Source organism: Triticum dicoccoides, chromosome 7B (genome assembly GCF_002162155.2).
Source record: "Triticum dicoccoides isolate Atlit2015 ecotype Zavitan chromosome 7B, WEW_v2.0, whole genome shotgun sequence".
Taxonomy (NCBI): domain Eukaryota; kingdom Viridiplantae; phylum Streptophyta; class Magnoliopsida; order Poales; family Poaceae; genus Triticum; species Triticum dicoccoides.
This window is the reverse complement of record NC_041393.1, coordinates 708228287-708235341: the sequence shown is the minus strand read 5'-3', so window position 1 is coordinate 708235341 and position 7055 is coordinate 708228287.

Below are 7055 nucleotides of genomic sequence, written 5' to 3'. Positions count from 1 at the left end.
AAAGGACCCCCGTTTCGACCATAGGAGGTCCGTTTCCTCTGTTTTGCGGTACGCCACACCCCTCCACCCTCGTTTCGACCATAGGAGGTCTGTTTCGTCCGTTTTACGATATGCCACACCCCTCCCGATCAACAGGACCCCCGTTTCGACCATAGGAGGTCTGTTTCCTCTGTTTTGCGGTACGCCACACCCCTCCCGATCAACAGGACCCCGTTCCAAACGTAGGAGGTCTGTTTTCTCCATTGTGCGGTACGCCAGGCCTCGTTTTCATCGCTTGTTCCGTCCAAGCCCTCCCGATGAACACGGCCACACATTCCGTTCCGACCCAGCCGGTTGGCTCCCAAGCGTTCCGTTGCCTCCCAATGAACATGACGCATTCCGTTGCCTCCCCATGAACACGACACACTCTATTGCCTCCCCATGAGCACGACGACGACGTTGTTTCTCCGTTCCGACCCAGCCATGTACACGAGCCCTGGCCGTACGTATGCGCGAGTAGACGTTTGAGACCCCGCCCGTATGTACACATACGTGGCCATATTTTCTTTCTTGCACCCTGGCCGCTGTACGTACGTGTACATGCTACGTGCGCGCCTCTACTACGACGCGTGCGCGCCTCTACAACGACCAATATGTACGTACACGTTCGCGACCAGAATGACAACGCTACGTACGCTTCGACCAGGTGGGTCCCGACTGTCAGGCACTTCCTTGCGTGCGAAGATGTAGCTGTTGGGTCCCAGCAGTCAGGGGGCGAATCGTTTTTTTTGCTAGGACGGACTTCCTTGCGTGCGAAGATGTAGTTGGTGGGTCCCATCAGTCATGGAGGCGAATCTTTTTTTTTACCCGGACGCACTTCCTTGCGTGCGAAGGTGTAGCTGGTGGGTCCCAGCAGTCAAGGAGGAAACATTTTTTTCGCGAAATATGGTGGCCCGTCCGATGGGTCCCCGCTGTCAGGTGGAGGAATAATTATTTTGCGCGTAATAAGGAGAGACTTCCTTGCTGCGGCCGTGGACCCATCTGTCAGCGTCTCCACGCACAGTACTCTTCCGATGGAAGTCGGTCATTGGCTACATTGACCACGCCGTGCTGACAGCAGCACGGTGATGGACGACGGTGAGGCCTAGGAAGGGGACGACACGGATGCAGGGAAGACTCGACAGTTGTTTCCCACGCGGAGGGGAGTACGACTGTACGAGGGTTTACTGGTTCGTCCGCCGTCGCCGGAGAATATCAGCAGGTGTGGGTGAGTAGAGGGATGGCTAGGCCAGCGATGGGTGTACGGTGGGGCGGTGAGGCCTGCACGGCAGCACAGCCGGCCGCGGGGAGGAGGGAGTAGGCAGTCCCGTCGGCGCTTGTTTGAGCGGCTGGAGCAGGAAGAGCAGAGATTGAAGAAGCACGACGGCCGTTGGATGGCCATCCAACAGTCACTGCTTGTGCGTCAACCTTTTTTTAGGAAAGCCTCAAATCTATGGAAAACAGCATACAACCCATCTACCATTATTTCTAATAATTTACAACCCATTTGCTAATTCTTAAGGTTTTTGTTTGGAGCCCATATTCTTTTTGTTAGCATTACAGCCCATATTGTGGCCATGGTTAAAAAATTATACGAAATTTTGCATATTTCGGTGCGGTCCGAACTATTTTTAATCCCGAAATTTCGAGTCACATTCAAATTGATTTTAAAAATAAATGTATATCAATATAAAATCCAACAAATTCTCCACGCATAAAAATTAATGTAATTTAAAATCTTGAAATGAAAAAAGATATTTGAAACTAATTGCCGGTTTGATGTGTTTTAAAAATGTACAACCCATTTCTCATTATTGATGGGCCATTTTCTCGGCCAGCCGAATGAAAGCTCTCCTCGTCTTGAAAGATTTGCAGCCCAACAGGCCTGACAAAGAGACTTACTTGGCAAATCACAAAAAAACTGGGCTGTGGCCGTGGACCCAGCTGTCAGCCTCTCGACGTATAGTACTCTTCCGATGGAATGTCGTTGACCACATTGACCACGCCGCGTCGAGAGCACCAAGGCGGTGGACGACGGCGAGGCCTAGGAAGGGAACGATGCGGAGCCGGGGAAGACGCGGCAGTGGATGCCCACGTGGAGAGGAGTACGAGGGTTCACTGGTTCGGCTGCGGTGTGAGGCTGCCGTCGATGCAGGGCCTGGCTAGCGGTGGGACTAGTAGGGGGTGATGAGGCCTCAACGGCAGCACGGCCGGCCACTGGAGGCAGGAGCAGGCGGTTTCCCCGGCACTGGTTTGGGCGGCTGGTGCAAGAAGAGCAGTGATTGAAGAAGCTGTACGACCGTTCGATTCAAATCCAACGGTTACTGCTGCTAGAATCGACTATTGACTAAGTTGACAAGCCCTGCGTACGCGTTAACGTAGTAGGCCCACAGGTAAGCCTCCCAACCGGTGCGCCCCAGATGTCAGTGGAAGGAATCATTTTTTTCGCATAATAAGGAGACAGTTGATTGCGTGCGGCCAGGCCAGCGGAGGGAGTAGGGTACGCCGGGGAAGCCTGCGTGGCATCACAGCGGGCCACAAGAGGAGGGAGCAGGCAATCCTGCCGGCGCTAGTTTAGGCGGCTGGAGCAGGAAGATCAGAGATTGAAGAAGCACGTCGGCCGTTGGATGGACATCCAACTGTCATTGCTGCTAGAATCGTGTGTTCACTGACAAAGCCTTGCGTAAACAAGTCAGCCATTTGCTATTATTTTTATAATTTTTACTCATTTTCTAATTCATATGGAATTTATTGCAGCCTGTTTTCCATTTTTAGAATTGCTGGCCATTGTCTGGTCAGTACCAGTGTCAAAAAATTAACTAAATATGTTGGAGATTTTGAAAAATTGCAAATTTTTGCTGGGGAACGAAATATTCTTAATCAAAAAAATAATAGCCATAATTTAAAAATAAATTAGTACTATGTCATGTTAAATCCAATAAAATACGTATAAGATATCAGCGAAGAATAAAAACAAAAAAAAATAATATCCCATTTGCTATAATTTTTTTTGGAATTTTCAACCCCTTTTGATATTACTTTTAACAGACATTGACCATACTCTTTGGCCAGGACGGAATGCATCCCTCCTCGTCTTGAAAGATTTGCAGCCCAGTAATTCGGAGAAAACAAATAGGCCTAGCTTGGGTATTCTTGAAAAAGAAATACTGGGCTACCTATTTCCCCAAAGAACTGGTGCATGAGCATTTAGCTTTATTTATTTATTTACTTATTTATGTTTAGGGGACCATGAGCATGTACCTGGGCCGGATTCATGTGAGAGCCTCCCATCCAGTTAATTATGGGCTTCTCTATTGGGCCTTCATCAGTGGGCTGCATCTTATCAACAAGTGGAAAATGTGTACCGTACGAAAAATAGTATGAGCTACGTACGGTACGGGGCACTAAAGGATCGAACCGTGCAACGACTTCCAAAACATTGTGTTTGTCGTTTAACAACACATTTATTCAACCAACAGATGAAATATACTATTGATTGTACATTGAAAATAGCAGCAACAACAATTAGGGCTGGGGGTGCAACAGAAGCAGTAAGCAGGCCAGAAGAGTGAAGACGCAGCTCTCTCTTCCAAACCAAACATTAGCCATCATTACAAAAGGGCTACCAAAAAATAACAAGTGTATGCATCAAACTAAATATAGATCCTACTACAACAAGTGTACGCATCTAACTAACTGGCTCAGTTAGACGTTACTATTTATTAAGCTGTGGAGATTGGCTGACGGCTTGAACCAGATGGGTGCCTGACGGGGGAAACTCCAGCCAGCAGGTCGAAGTCTGATACTTGCGACCCTCTCTCCTACTTTCGGCTGCAGAGCGTGGCGGCACATATCAGGGTATGGTGCATGCAGAGACGCATGGTATGCTGTATACACACAGTTTTGCCTGATGAACGAAACTGCACTGCCATCATGATCCTTGCCATCGGTTATCTCCTGGTTAATCGGATAATTCTGTCCGACAAACAGAGAGCATGCACCAAGGCTACTTACTAGCCTCCAGTCAAAAATTCCTCAAGGCCCAGAGAAGCTGGGATCCTGCTCAAAGACCTTGCAGTGACTGTGATTGTATTCCGCGAAACCACACGTCCGGTATGTGCGAACGATCATCAATCTTTCACCATCGTCTGATCGAGCCAGGAACCACCTGCAACTGCCATGTCGCTTTTCTTTGAAAGGTTCTGGGATTAGGAAGGGTAGGGACACCAGGCGGCCTACAACATCATATCAAGTTGGAGTCAAATAAAAAAGGGCTCTTGATTTAGTCAATCTTAAAAACATCATGTTATGGGCATGAATATTTTTTTAGTAAATGTTGACAGTAATATAAGCAAGCCATCATGATATCATAGGAAAGTAACATACTACTGTAACAACCGTTTGTAGCGATGACTGGAGTAGGCCAGCAATACGTCCAGCCATAGAAGGAGTCGACAACGTAAATGAAGCCCTTGTGTTCAATGGCATCAGAGAACCATGGAGGATGTATGATCCTGCAATGGACGTGCAGATTTATCCACTTACCGCAGTGACCTGTCAGATAGGCGAGACCGCGGTTGAAGAATGCAATTAGCCTGAAGTCTTTATAATTCGCAGATCTTGTGGGCACTTGGCAGATTACAACCTTGAGCAAATCAACCTTGGTATCATGTGGGCTACTGTAAGATTCCGAGTATTCTGGGCCGCGATGCCAAAGCAGTGCAGTGTTAATCGAAGGAAGGGGGATCAATCGCCGGGTGTAGACCTCCGCGAGCATCCAGCTGCCGCGACCATCGATGAGCACCATCCAAGACGTGTTCATGCCGGCCCAGTACATACCGTTAATGTAGCTGAGGCTGACGGGGATCGGATCGCAGTGAAGGGGGTTGATGCTTGCCACCCTACGATCGTTATGCTGCGTGACACGCCGTTTCTGAAGATCAGGCGGCATCAGCAAGCAAGGAGCTAGCTTTAAAAGCTCCGGCCTGAGGGCTTTGAGTAAACGGTATAGCCCCGACGAGCACGCGGCGAGCGGCATGGTACTGAGATTGTCCACACGCGAAATAATGAGCTTGATTACCTCTGTGGGGAGCAAATTCCAGCCACTCTTTCGGCAGACGCTGCTCGGTTCTTCCATTGTTAGTGCTTGGGTTTCGGACGAGGGGGGAGGCGCCTTAGCTTCAGCAGGGATGGAAGCTTGGACGAGATTATATGCGGACAAAGATGGAGAAGCGAATATGTGCTGCGGGAAGTGGACAGGTGATGATGACTACAGCACACCGCTTGACTTACGAGACACATACCAGCAGCGTAGGGTCATATCGATGCTAGACAACTTGCTTGAGTGATCACAGTACTGGTACTCCCTACAGTACCTACTATAGTACTATGCCCTAGCTTGCTAGAGTAGAGTAGTAGAGTAGGACTCTGCTCTACTACTAGCACCGGAGGAGTAGTAGTATATTATAATCTAAAATAGTTACAAACTTCAATGCCCGAGCGTGGAACGACTACGAACTGTGCTCAAAGACCGTGTCTACGTGGTGTTTGGACTTATATGCAAAAATATAGCAAGATGCCCGTGCATTGCACGACACATCATCATCACCAACTCGGTTTTTTCTCTACTCCTACTCCTATAAAAGACTCAGTTGGTGATGATGGAGGCGAGGAGGCGTGTTCAGCCGGGCATGCAGCGGACGGCGCGGCACTATTCGATTTTTTATAAAAAACAAAGAAGAGTAGTAGAGATAGAGACATAGGAAGGATCACGAGGTTATGGGAGATAAGGATGAACGAGGCAAGGCCTTGTCTGTAAATGTGGACAGAGGTGCGGGTATCTTTTGTGAAATTGTCATAGTTGGCTTTCTATCTGTCAGATATAGATCGGACGGTCTATATTACAAGATGGCAGGCATGCCATCATCACCAACTCGGTTTTCTATAAGAGTATAGATATAGATATATATAGATATAGATAGATAGAGACTAGGGAGTACTAGTAAGGACACCATCTACTGCTTCATGTGCTACTCCTGCGCTCCATTCGGCGGCCGCAACGTCCCCTACAGCCACCCCTCCTACGCACCATTCGGCGGGCGCTGTTGAAATCTGGGGAGTGCACTCTCGCGACTGCTGGAAGCCACGACTTCACCGACGACAACTTCTTCCCCGACCTCGGCAACCTCTTCCTCAACGACATGGTCGACAACCTCAACGCCAACGGCGCTGCTCCCGTTGCACCGTATGTGTTTCTGTCCTTCCTGTTCGAAATCATGGTAGAATTCATGTTTCTACTCTGTATCCTACTACTATGCTAGTCCACATGATTAGTTTCATCTCTGTTATAGCCGTCATGATTTATTTTGTGCTTATTCAGATTAAATCTCGTAGTACCTTGCTCATATATTCAACTGGCGCAACGTCCCCTACAGCCACTCCCGTTTCATGGACGGCCTGGTCGATGCCTCCAAGGAGCCCTTCGCCCACTACTATGAGTGCCCGATGCCGTTTTGTGGCTCGCCGGTGGACATGGTGCATCACCTCACGGATGCATGCAACGGTCACTGCTGGCCCTTGGCGAAGAACATCAAGTACGACACGTGCTACCGGTTCACCATGCCGGAGTCGCTGGAGGATCACCGCCGCCTACTAGTCTCGGAGGAGGACGGAAGCGTCTTCCTCTTGACCGTGGGCACCAGCGAGGCCCGTGCAGGCCGCCGCCCCATCTCTGTAATGTGAGTCAGGGGCGTCGCTGCTGACGCTGATGCTGACACGAGGCAAATGTACGGGTGCGTGGTCACTGTTACTACCCCTCCGGGTCGCGTGGGCGGCGACACCGGCCTCATCGGACGGACCTGGACTCTGGGGAGCTGGGACTATCCTGCCAATGTGGACATGGAAAACCCATGGCATCCGTTCCATCCTTTACCCGCCGACGTAGTGCACGGGGACTCCAAGGAGGTTCACCTGGACATACGCATTATCAAGTGCACTTAGAAAACATGTAGTGTGTGTGTGTGTGTGTGGGCGCTTAT